Below are 13,594 nucleotides of genomic sequence, written 5' to 3'. Positions count from 1 at the left end.
TTCGACTTTGGCTCAGGTTCATCTCACAGTTCATGGGTTCCAGCCCCGCCTGGGGCTCTGTGCTATCAACTCAGAGTCTGGAGCCTGCTTTGGATTATGTGTCTCCCCCTCTCTCTGCCCCTCCCCTGCTTACACTCTGTTCCTCTCTCTCTCAAAAATAAATAAAGGTTAAAAAAAATTTTTTGAAGTATTAAAATCAATAGCAAAACTGGATATTTTATATTAAAATTAACCCTGATATATCCTTGAATGTTCACTTGTTCTTTGATTATTCAAAAAAGGTGCCTATTTTGTTAATACAACCATAAATTCAACTATTATCATCCATACACTCTTACTTTTTATATATTCATTATTAATAAAATAAGGTCTAAAAATAAGTTATTATTAAGTATTTTACCAAAGATTTTATTATTTCAGCAATTTATCCATACTTATTTTCTTTCTCTAATATATTGACCTGTTCACCTGAAAAATAAACATTCATGAATATAATACAGTACATTAAGCTATTAAAAATAGCTTTTTTTTTTTTTTGCTAATTGACATGTCTAAAAATGAAATATTTCAAAATTACCATGTGTGGAACAAGTTCCTATATTATTGATATCAATATAGACAACAAATTTTATCTTGGTAAAATTCTGGTAAAAAGTAAAATAACACAAAGAAAATCACAGTGCTACGATGTTCAGTGCTAGGATTTGAATCCAAGCCTTCTGTTTCACTGGACATAAAAAAAATATGCAATAAGTATTGGTTCAATCAATTAATGAAAGTCTCTTAAATCTACCCTCTAAACTCAAAAGGAAACTGTTGTGGCCTTTGGGAAAAGAAAGTTTATTTGTACACCATAAATGTAATTTTAGTCCCTCAAGTGTTATTTCCGAGAAGGGAGCCAAATTCTGCAAATATATTTGGTAACTTCTCATAAAGGCAAAATTGAGCTGGGCTTAAAAAATAACTGGTCCTGAGTATAAATATAAACCAAAAGAAAAGTAAATTAATTTGCTGATTATATTTTTCTGAGAGAATGACTCAGCTTTAACCATAACAAAATCTCACCCATTATTCTCAAAGATTAAAATCTGATTAAACTAAAACTACAATTAAAATGCAAAAGTAGTAATTTTATAAATTAAATGCAGATATGTCACTATAACATGTGTATACTAGATATAAATCTCAATTTATATCTAGTAAATTTATACTCCTATAATCTCAATTGAATCAACTAAGTCAGAAACTCTATGACCTTTATATTTTTAAAAATCTATTAACATAATTTCATCTCTTTAATGCTCACAGTAAACTTGTTATTATGTAAAGAAAAGTTTCTTTACTTTGCAAGTGGAAAAACTGAAATCATAGGGAAAACATTTTGCCAAGTGTGATTCATAAAGTCAATCTCAAAAGGCAGGCCGATATTCACAATCTCAAACTCACCAATCCAGTGGAAATATAATACATATTAGTGTTTATACCATTTAACCCCTAAACACAACAGTAAACCAAATTCCCTGGGAAGGAAGGAAGGAAGGAAGGAAGGAAGGAAGGAAGGAAGGAAGGAAGGAAAGGAGGAAAGGAGGGAGGGAGGGAGGGAAGGGGGGAGGGAGGGAGGGAGGAATGAAGAGGAAACAAATTTTACACATAAAAAAAGCATCTGAATTGTAGATAAGGTTCTGAGTTCCTGGCTAATCTGGAACTTGGAAGCAGCAGGGCCTTAAGAATTGGGCAAATGCTTTGTGAAACAGTGAGATCACCCCAACTTCTACTCTTCCAGGAAAAAGGGCAAGATCTATTTATGGGGGTTACTGTTGACAAACACAAGGAAGACACGTTAAACATGTTTTCCACTTTAACTCCATGACCCAAATCTGTGCCCTTTGAGAGTATGTAATTGAATTATTCAATTTAGGTGGAAAGCCATCTGCTCAAAGCCCAAGTCTTTGGTTCTTACTCTCCATGAAAACAAAGAAAGTCAAGGTCAAGGGACTGAAGTTGCAGCAAGCCTAGTCCAAGTTGAGGAGACAAATGGCAACAAAATAGGAACACTAACGAAGTCTAACCAGCACAGGCAGCATCAGGCCCCCAGCAATTCCACTGCAACACTGATAAGGGTCAGACTTCCCTCCTCCAGCACTTCTACCCCTCTCCTCTGACAGAACCGACTGCACTGTGCTTAGTTTATTTTTTTTGCCAAGAAGACTGATATTAGTCACCTAAAAAATCTCATTGCAAAAGAAACCCCTTGTTTAAACCCAAGTACCCACCAGCTCCTTTCCAATTATCCCTTGCAAGTTCCCCAGTCTCTTTCATGCCTGGCTACTGAGCCCAGTCTGGTTTGGCTGCTGGCCAGGTTCCTCTCTTCTTTCCTTGTCAGTCGTAAAAACTTGGAAAACACTCCTGGACAGCTCAAGGAGACCTTTTAATTATGCAATGGGGCAGTACCTTAGCCTGTCTGCTGCTTCCAGCAAGGCTTGGAGTCGCCAGCGACTGCACTCTCCCAATTGGTGGGTTTTCTAGCAAAGCTACTTGTTTATGTGGGGGAAGGAGGGAAAGACTGGCAGAGAAAGGGGGCGATTTGCACATCTGAAAATATTCCAACTCCTCTCAGACTTTCCTACCTCCTAACACTCGCTCTCCTTTACTGTACAGTCTCCTTTACTGCCCTCCTTTAGCACTGTATCACCCATTTGGTATCACAGACACAAAAATCATCAATACTGTGGTCTCCTACCAGTCTTCTAAATGAACAAGAGAAACCATAACTAGAACACTCGCCAGAAACTTTTACTCTTGTGTTGATGCAACATTCTTTTTAAAGCAAGTCCAAAAATGAACTTAATTAAACACTTCCTAATTGATTGCCTTATACTTCGTCAAACTTGAAGACTGAAATAGAACATGTCAATGTCTGCCTGCACGTGAAAGTAAGGCGGGCTCAACTGAGCAAAACTGCTAGGATCCAGGAAGGGGTACCTAGACTGACGTCCTGCACCCACTAGGGGTTTGCCCAACGTCCTAAGTGGGCTCGCCAAGTCCAACACCAGCTACGCTTTCCTTACTCTACCCTGGCACACTAGTTCCAGCTGCAGTGTCCGGCTTCCTGTTCAAGTCCCATTCAACATCGTAAACACATTCCAAGAAAACCAGCCTGCCCAGAGTTCCCTCCCGCACACAGGGAAGTCGGCGCGGTGCCCTAGGAGCCACAGGAAAGATCCGATCGCGCCGGGTACTGATCCGCGTAGTGAGCCAGCCCACGAGGAGGTGGCCCCGGGCGAGCGAGCTTGAGCCCAGGGTCTCATCACCACGCCGCCCCGTGCTCCCCTCGTAACGTAGCGTCCGCCGCAAGGAACCACTTGACCCACCCAGCCAAAGGTTAACCGTGTGGGCGCCGCCCCTGAGTTTGGGCCCTCCCAGTCCTGGCTTTCAGGAATCCTGAGCCCGGCCTAGGAGCTTCGCGCCTCCCCGCCCCCATGCTCACGCTCTCTCCAGGAGCCAACAAAAGGGACGTCACGCTGCAAGAAGTTTCGCTCCTGGGTCGCCTCGCTGTGCCCCGGCGATGACTTGCCGGCTCAGCCCCGTCGGGTCCGTGCTCCCTCAGCCGTGCTGAGCCACCGGCGCCCCGCCGCCCGCCGCCAGCTCCCGCCCACCGGCCCTGGCCACCCCAAAGTTACCACAAAGGGCTAGAGGAGGATCCAGGAGCCGCGAGCCCGCCGCGTCCCCGACCTCCTTAGGCTCCTCGTCATCCCTCAAGCGCTACAATGGCAGTCGTCAACAGGTCTTCGCCTCCTTTCGGGCTGGGAGACTCCCTGCGCCTTTCACTGCCCTAATTTTTGCAACCTGCCCAGCGGCGGCAGCGGCGACGCGCAGCCCCGCGCCCTCCTCCCCAGGCACCCGCGGCCGGCGCTGACCACCGCCCGCCTCCTCCCCGGGATGTCAGTGTGGAAGAGACTGCACGCTACCTGACGGGAGGCTGGGCTTGCAGCGGAGAAGACCCCACACAAATCGCCGTCTCCCCATACCTTACGGACTGATGCGGTCGGATCAGGCTTCGGGCAGGGGCGTGGAGCACTGCCGCGTCCTCGCCGCCGAGCGATCTCCGCTCCGACACTGCCGGGGCGCCGTTTCTGCGGCCGAGAGGGAAAGTTTCTCGACGTCGAGACAGCGCTGGACTCGGGACCCTCCGGCCCCGGTGCCCTCCCTCTTCGCGCTCTCTGCCCCCTCCCTCCTCTTCCCAACCCGCTGAAGCTAAAACTGGCGGCGGCTGGGGCTCGAGGCTCGGGACTCCGGGTCGCTCCCGGCTGGGAACGCGGTGCTCCCCCTCTCGGCCAGAAGGAAACTCTCAGACTCCGGCTGGCGCACTTCTGGCGGTCTCCTTGGACACTTCCAAACGGGACGCCTGTGTTCGAGCTCTCAGACTCGCTTCAGTCTCTGATGGTCGTTTCCCCCGGGCCCACTGGGCTGTCTGGCGTTTGCAGGCGGGACCAAAGGAAGAGAATGAAATGTGAGAGAAACGCCACTGTGGCAGGAGAGGCCTCACCTTACCCTGTGCGGAGCCGGGACAGAAGCAAAAACACAGGTCTCTCCCCCCTCCCCCATTCTCGTGCCCCCCTTCCGCTCCCCCCCCCAAGTTTCCTTTTGAACCTCCTCCCTAAAGCACTAGAGCGAGACTGTGTTTCCTAACCCAGGTGTTTTAAAAAACACCTCTGCGGCTTCCTAAGACAGAAAGTGTCAACACACACACACACACACACACACACACACACACACACACACGAATGCGAGTAGAACATGCTTTCTTTACAACACTTAATCAACAAATTATTGACACAGTTGTTGCTGTTGTCCTGATGGTGCCTGCACATTTTTCATGTCTCCTAATTTTATTTAACTCAGACTGAATCTCTGCACTTTATTTTTGCCTTATAAAACATTACCCACCAGATTATGTTCATTTGCTCCATTCTTATGTTCACAAAGAATTCAGAAGTAGCATATGGGGTATGAGGGAAAACACGACAAACCATTCTTACTGACCCTGGTAAACCTCTGTGCTGGAGGAAGGATATAAGGAGGAGTATCCTCATATAAGCAATGCTTAAAGGATGTGAGGACTTTAACATTTTTTGAGACGCTGCTTAGAATTTAGTTTACTAGATTTTTATTTGAATGTGAAAATAGATAAAGGGGGAAAATCGTTTTGTAAGGCTAGCAAATATAATGTGTTACAGTGGAATCCAGGGCTTAGAATCAGACAAACCAGATTCCTTTTCAGACTCTATACTTACACATTCTGTGCCCTAGGACACTCAACACAATTACAACTGCCAAAAGGAATTATATAATCAAACTCAAAGAGTCACGGTCACATTTACAGGAGTTAAAATAGAGTAGTGTCAGGCACAGGGAAGGCCCTCAATAAATATTTGGTTCTTACATCCCACTCACTATATTTGACTATAATTAGGAAAATATGGTACTGGAAATTTCCCTCAAAGACCTTGTTAACTGAATCAACTTTCTTCTCCCTGACGCTTTTTCCATTAAAAAAGATACAGCTCATCATTTTTGAAATGTAAACTAAATTTAGGGATCACCTAGCTCTTGCCATATGCTCTTATTTTAAATACAAGATAACTAAAGTCAAAGAATCTTAAGTGACTTACCCCAAATCTCATGGTTAGGAAGTGCTAAAGCTGGGACCAGAAATCATGCCTCTTCATACTTGAAGGGTCAGGGTCCGCTTGGAACTGTTTTCCCTTTTATCGCAACAGTCAAGCACAGAATAAAAGAAGCATATTAAACACATTAATCTGAGGACAATGCTAATTGCTTTTTCTGTAAATAACCTTAAACAATGACTTTAAATTGTTTATAGATTATTGTAAACACTTAAATTTACAACCACTATAAAAAATAATTATGGGGGCGCCTGGGTGGCGCAGTCGGTTAAGCGTCCGACTTCAGCCAGGTCACGATCTCGCGGTCCGTGAGTTCGAGCCCCGCGTCAGGCTCTGGGCTGATGGCTCAGAGCCTGGAGCCTGTTTCCGATTCTGTGTCTCCCTCTCTCTCTGCCCCTCCCCCGTTCATGCTCTGTCTCTCTCTGTCCCAAAAATAAATAAACATTGAAAAAAATTTTTTTAAAAAATAATAATAATTACGAAAATAAATCAAATCCTAGCCCATTACTTAGAAATAAGGAGGTTGACTATACACCCAAATCCATGCTTATATCATGTAATATAAGATCTTTTCTGGTAACACATTAATATAAAACTCCAATTAGGAAAGTCTAGATTCCCAAGAATACATCAACAAACCACTAGAATCTGCTAACCCTACATTGAGAAACACTAGATTAGCCTTCAATACATTAGAGATTCACTTGAACAAGTGCAGGGCATAAGAACAAATCAGGCTGCAGAAATCAAACATTGTAAGTGCCATCCTATGAATTAATGGAAAATCCCATATGTACTTATCATTTGCCTCTGATGGCTTTAAAGAGAGGTTCTTCCAAACCTTTTCTCACTTTATTCCATGTTGAAACTCATGTGGACTTTTACACAACTTCCAGGCTCTCAAAGACTATTATTCTCCTTCTAAGGAGAGGTTCTCTACTACTCCAGCTTCTCCCTGAATTAGCCACTAAAATAATTTATTGAAGACATTCTGTAGCCTTGTCTATGCTCCCTTTCCATAAGACTTGGAAGTTGCCAAATAAATAAATAAATAAATAAACGAGAGAGAAAATTAAAATTATAAAGTGCATTCATCATGGAGGGATGAATGAGGATACATGAATCCCCATAACGGTCTTTTTCCATTGCATGCAGTGCTAAAAATTACTCATTTTTAATATTTTTTATATTTTCTCCCAATGTTTAAATTCTCCAACCTTGCTATTGCTTTGTTAATTTTTGTAACCTGATTTTTGATATGAACTGTTCTTTGAAATGGCTTAGAGGTATAAGAATTGCAAGACTGTCAGAACCAAGTTTTCAAAACCACTTCAACCAAACAGAACAAGATTTTAAATGAGATCCAAAGCATGCCCCAGGAACAAAAGAAGGGCAATGCCAGTAAGGGCTGCAGAGGCCCTGGCAGGGCACGACCATTACAATATGCCTAATTCTACCCATTGCAAACACTCAGATTTCCATTTGAACATTCTTCACATTCATCACTGTGCATAGAGACTCAGCACCTTTCCAGTATTTTTAAAATTAGTTTTCTGGCTCAAGCCAGTTTGAAGTTTCTCTTACTTGAAAACAGAACCTTGACTAGGACAAAAAACTGCCTGTTATTTATGTTGAGAATAACAATTTTATTGTTATTACAAAAATACACAAAAACATGCTGGTTATTTAGCTCTATTTACTACAAACTCATCATTTAAAGTATTTGACATTTTTTGAAAAAGGAAATAAAAACCAAGACAGAATTTAAAATCTCAGTTGTGTGAATTGAAAAGGAAACATATTTCTTTTTGTTACGTGAAACAGTGGCCAAATTTTATACACTGAGTTCCTAGGGGATCTGGGTTCCAAAGTTAATGTGTTACATTTACTTTCTAATTTCCATCATTTTATCCCTTATTCTTTCTGTTTTTGTCTTCCTGATTAAGACTATGAAACCCCTTGGGAAAAAAAAAAAAGAATGAACAGAGCCAATACAAAAAAGGAACAAATATCACCTGCATTTCCACCACCAAGAGTACCCAGTGCTAACATTTGCTCTATACCTTCCAGGGATTATTAAGGTTCCTGAGAGACTCTCCAATAAATAACATCCCTTCTCCATGCCTGGACTGGGAATAAATTGAGAAATAAAAACAAAAGTTTAAAACAGAAGCTAAAATATTGCCTGTATAATTGACAGAAACCTGGTTTGAAAATGAACAATCAAAATAGCAGTTGCAGTCACATGGTTCCTGGTCTCCCTACCTAGGAAGAGACAATATCTTTGAAAAGGGAGTTAAATTCTGTTTCCTAAGACCTATGAGAAAGAGAGACAGAGACAGAGAGAGAGAAAAGTATAGCTGAACCCTGAATGCCCAGTAATTCTTCCCAAGTTTATTCTTAGATGTATTTATCAAATAACGTTGTAATACTTCTCCAAGAACAAATGAGAAAAGACCCAGAAAAAATATTTTAACAGGGAATACAGAAGTCCAGAACAGGCATTAATTACCCAGTACCTACAGCCACTTATTTTCCTTTTCTCACAAGGAGTAAATTGTACATACTTACTAAGAGTAACAATATAACAGTACATCATAGGCTTGTCCCCTACCAGTGTTTATTAATAATGTTTTTTCTATTATAAGCAAACTATGGCCATCCGGACATATATTTATGTTAGACTCAGGTTATGAATATTTGGGTAAAACATGGAAGTGTAATACTATATTCTTTTCTTTTTTTTTAATTCTATCATATTGCATACAACTTTGCCATGTCCCACTATGGATCATCTTCATTTGATTAAGCTGATGGTTCTTGTCAGTTATCTCCTCTGTAATGTTCCTCTTTTTCCCTTTGTAATTGGTGGGTATTTTCTTTTTTTTTCTTTCTTTCTTTTTTTAATGTTTCTTTCTTTTTGAAGGAGAGAGATAGAGCATGAGCGGGGGAGGGGCAGAGAGAGAGGGAGAAGCAGAATCCAAGCAGAATCTGAACTGTCAGCACAAAGCTCAAAGTGGGGCTCAAATTCATGAACCGTGAGATCATGACCTGAGCTAAAGTCAGATGCTTAACTGACCGAGCCACCCAGGCGCCCCTGTAATTGGGAGGTATTTTCTGAAGAGGTACTTTGTAACTATGTGAACATTTCAGCCCTGGTTAAACTTTCAATTCATTCATTTCTTTACTTACATTAGTGTAGACACATCCTTTGCTATTTTACTCAAACGGTTATAATCTATTACTATCATGATTTATTTTGAGACTGAGATTGGGCCAGATTTGGCCAGAGTGAGCCCTTCCTAGATGACTTCTGCATCCCAATGCCATGTCTCCGTCATTGAGAACCACTTCCTCACTTCAGGGCACAAAAAGGTATTTCAAGTCTCATTTTACATTTTCCCAGCTCCAGCCCTGGAATCAGCCATTTCTCCAAAAGAAGCCAGTCCCTTTTACTGAAGGATGGTATTTGTAATCTGAGCTCCAGGTGCTATGTCATTGCTGTCAGGATTTTTGCTTCATTTAGCCTATTTCAGTAGCCAAGACCAGGGAATACATGTATATATTAATATCATTTATTCTCTCTCTCTCTCTTTCATCTTGAGAGTCTTGAGTTCACACACTTACCTCCAATTCCAGTCCAGTACCTCTTTTCGTATTCGTAACTGCCTTCTCCTCCAGTGAAAATCTAGCTGTACAACCATTATCCTTAATATATTTTCTCATTTGGTCCATGTCCTTGTCAATAACCAACCTCCCGTGGCTGTCGCAGTCCCTCCTCTGGGTGGCCAGGCCATTTCTCTGCAGGAATATCTTCATTAGCCTGCTCAGGGGCCAACAACTCAAGACGGACTCCTGTATCCTCACCCACGGAGGGTTCCAGCACACTGTGCCAGGCGGCCATCTGTGTGATTTCCTCTGCATCTTGCTTGGGCTCCAACTCATTACACAAGGCTGCTCCTCCAGGAGAACACCCTCTTCCCCACATTTGGGCTTCCTCAGCCCTCTCTGGGCCTCTACAGTCCCCCCATCCCGGGACCAACACAGGTGTTTACCTCACTTTGCCACTCCTAATAGATATCATTCATATTGCCAAAGTAATTCTGGAAAGTTAACAAAAATGTACCCTCCCATGAGCAGCATTATTAGTGAGTGCCATTTCTTCAACACATAACACTTGTTATTTTATTTTTTACCTATGTTACCTAGTTAGTAAGAAACAGGTACAGATGCCTGTGTGAATCATGCTTCCTGGTGTGTTTGGCACACCATCATCCTGCAAGTTCCCACAGACCCTTCTCGATTTTATTTCATGATGCACTTTTACCTTCATTCTCCCCCATTCACTTAACCCAACACAAGTACTCATTCTAATGTGCTCTAATATGTATCTTTTTTAAAGTTTATGTGTACTCTTGCAAAATATTTATTTTTTATGCTTTTAATGTATGTAAATGCTATTGGGCAAAATACTCCATTTCATTGTTACTTTTTTCTCCAAACACCTTTAATTTTCAAGTAAGTTAAGTGAAAAATTAGCTCAATTATTGGTTAACTTTCACTGTTAATAAAGCTGAGAATGTTTTCATATAGTTAGTAAACATTTGTATTTTCTTTATGAACTGGCTATTTGTATATTTTATTCATTTTTCTCCTTTCCCAATGGATTTGTATATTTTTCTTTTTCTTATTGATTTTTAAAAGTTTTTTAATGTATGTGTTAATCTCTGGCAAAAAAAATAAGGTGTTTCTTTACACATCATTTAAATAATTATTTTGTTGATTCTTTTGGAATATGTAGGATTTTTAAAAATGTAATCTTGTATGATTTCTGGGTTTTGGGTTTTTTTGTTTTGTTTTTGTAATGCTTATGAAGACCTTCCACCCAAACTAATCACCTATATTTTCTTCTAGTGTTTTGTAGGTTTACTTTTTGCTTTTTTTTTTTCTTTTTCCAATTTTAGTTTGGTGTGAAATCTAAAGCAAGGCTTTTATTTATTTTTTTACCCCTCCCAGGATAATCACCTAGGTGTCTAACACTGTTTAATGAATGATTTCATTCTTTTTCCATTCGTGCAGAACTTCCAGGTATAGTCAAACAATATGCACAGTGCAGTCAGAGACCAAGAAAGGAATAGTGCAGACTGAAATCTAACCAAGTTCCTTTGCCAGCCACGCAAGTGCAGCCCATGCTTCAGAGAACCAAGCACTTGCAGACCTTCCTTGGAAGGGGGGAGGGGCTTCTCCAATTCTCACAGAGGCACCATGTAGGCTAGCAGCAGCCCTTTCCCTTTTTTTCCTTTCCTTTTAATTTTTGGTATATTCCTGAAATAAAACAGTGTCAATTACCTCAGCTTGTAATTGTTTAAGATAACTGTTAGGTAAGTTCTCTTTCATTATTTTCCCTTTAAAATTTTTATCAGTCTTCGTTTTTCCACATGAACTTTGGGAACATTCTGTTAATTTTCCTCATCACATCTTTCTCTTCCCTACTTTTGACCTCAACACTTTTCTGTTAGAATTATTTTAAATTTATATCCCAATTTACTTGAATCACTTCTTTATTCATTTTTTTCTTCCAATCCTGATACAGAAGATGTGCTTCCTACTTGAAAAGACTTCTGCACCCATTCAGAAGTCTTTACCCTCCAACCCGTTACATGGCCCCTTGTTAAGTTCGCTGTTTACTGCTAAGACTGAAAGAACCATTATTCCACAAGAACCACAGAATACAAATAACACTTAGAATGCAACAGCCCTACTTTACAGTAGAAATGAGGGAAAACACAGATTTCAATCCAGGTCAGGTTTCCACTTCTAGTTCCAGCTCATAAGCACTCTAGACTCTAAATGAGCGTTATGTGGAAGCCAGTCATGACCAAGAGAGAAAACCTTGGACGTGCTTCATGAAAAGGTCTAGCCTAATGACCAGGAGTGGTCTCCTGAGATGTGCTCTCCTGCCCCAGCGTTTGAAGGCCTGGAAAGTTTGCTCAAATCAAAGCAGTTTTACTTCCACGAAAAACTGCTGAGTTCAGAAGATATTTTGCCCATTTGAAGACTCACATGCTTAAAAATACAAAAATAGAACAAACAGAATTTTATTGCAAATAGAAATATGATATTTTTTTCCCAATAAGGTTGGAAACAAATTATACATTCTAGGCTGTCTAAAAAATATTTTCTGGAAAAGGAAACTCTATTTTGAAAATTATGATTTGTTATCTTTCCCTAGAATATTTTCTTAAGTTCCCTTCAAAACCCTATATCAGAATTTACCCAGACCTGATGACAGGGCCTGACAGAAAAGCAAGGCAAAGCAAGGCACCTATATCCTTGGGCCTGACATAATGTGATATGGAAAAATGTCATCATTGCTTTAAAATGCAAAGGGGACACTGGCTCCTATCACAATCTAACAACAGAAGATTTCTCTCCCTGAGTTTCTGATTCATTACATGGGTAAAATCATTCTAACAGGAGCCCTTCTGCAAAAGGCAATCTATGGAAGGAATTGCTAGAACAGAGACTTGTCGTGTTGGTTCTGCATCAACAGTCTCTAACCTGACAACCTGAGAATATACACAGATAGAGTGCTATCAGTTCAGTGGAAATTGGCTGGTTTTTAAAGGGTATGACTGCATAAGCCCACTGTCCAGTTTCAAAAATTAAATCCTTTAGAAGCAATTTCAAAATTACACAAATCTTTCATATATATTGATAGTGCAGGTAAGGCTCATCCATTTTCCACATAAAAACAAATTGCTAGAGACACTTAAATGAACACCACTACCCATACAATGTTCTATTTGAAAATTTATACATTGCACAAATGAAGAATGTAATGAAGTATCTAATTAATAAAATTAAATTGTTTTCATAAATTTTTTTTGTTCTGTGCCATGAGTTTAGGGGAGAATTAACGAAGTGCAAATGAATGATTGTATAGATAGTACTTAAAGTTTAGAGAAAACTGTCGTGGCTTAAATTTTATTTACTGAATTTAGTTTCAGATATTTTTTATAAATGTGAACTTTGGACTGTTTACTTTTGAAAGAACCATAGCATAGTTTTTAAGCATGGGCGTGGAGTCATAGTATCATGGGTTCAAATCTGTAGTCTGCCACCGATTGGTTGTAGAATCCTGGACGAGGAGCTTTTCCTTTCATAATAGCTTCCTGATTTCTGAAACAGAGTTGTCAAAATTACTAAGCTAGTTATTTAGCATAGCCTGGCAAGCCACTGTAAAACAAATAATGTTGTACAAGTAAGAGGTAAAACTATTAAAACTTTTGATATGTTAATGAGAGTTTGTCTTGAAACTGAATCAATGGGCCAAAATATAAGGAAAACAATAGCTTTGGCTAAAAATCAAACTGTAAGTGTAGAATTTTCTTTGGAGAAGTAAAATATATTTCTGGCATTCTTTGTCAATTAAAAAAGGATTTTATTTATGTATTTTTAAATGTTTTTACTTATATATAATTGAGACATAACATTATATTAGTTTCAGGTGTACAACATAATGATATATACTAATATGATATATGATGTGATATACTGTAAAATGATCACTGCAGTAAGCCTCATTAACATCCACCATCACACATAGTTATAATTTTTCTCACTTATGATGAGAACTTTTAAGGTCTACTCTCTTAGCAATTTTCACATATATAATACTGTATTTTTAACTGTAGTCAATAATACTGTACATCATATCCCCAGTACTTATTGTTTTTATAACTAGAAGTTTAAATCAGTGGGAAAAAGGTACCAACTTTCAGTTATATACTTATTTTTATCTCTTAACATGAGTTCACCCTGGTAATGTTAATTTGATTAAGGTGATATCTGCCAGGTTTTCCCACTTTAAAGTTACTATTTTTCTCTTTGCAATTAATTTGGGA

The 13,594-nt window shown here is 39.9% G+C and overlaps 1 protein-coding gene across 16 annotated transcripts in view; it reads right to left on the bottom strand.

Moving 5' to 3' along the window:
- GULP1 (GULP PTB domain containing engulfment adaptor 1) overlaps positions 1–13,594 on the bottom strand; it is a 741,807-nt gene that overhangs the window by 262,109 nt on the left and 466,104 nt on the right. For 6 of the 16 annotated variants that reach the window (XM_027054912.2, XM_015077669.3, XM_027054979.2 and 3 more), the window contains exon 1: positions 4,029–4,154. The gene's annotated coding sequence lies outside the window, so the exon portion shown is untranslated. Of the gene's footprint in view, positions 1–3,487; positions 3,661–3,680; positions 3,929–3,968; positions 4,167–5,672; positions 5,766–13,594 lie in introns of those variants that run through there. The other 10 variants (XM_053215420.1, XM_053215421.1, XM_053215422.1 and 7 more) reach the window with 8 other exon arrangements.

This window comes from Acinonyx jubatus, chromosome C1 (assembly GCF_027475565.1).
Source record: "Acinonyx jubatus isolate Ajub_Pintada_27869175 chromosome C1, VMU_Ajub_asm_v1.0, whole genome shotgun sequence".
Taxonomy (NCBI): Eukaryota; Metazoa; Chordata; class Mammalia; order Carnivora; family Felidae; genus Acinonyx; species Acinonyx jubatus.
Note: the sequence above shows the minus strand (reverse complement) of the source record. Positions and strands in the feature narration are given on the sequence as shown.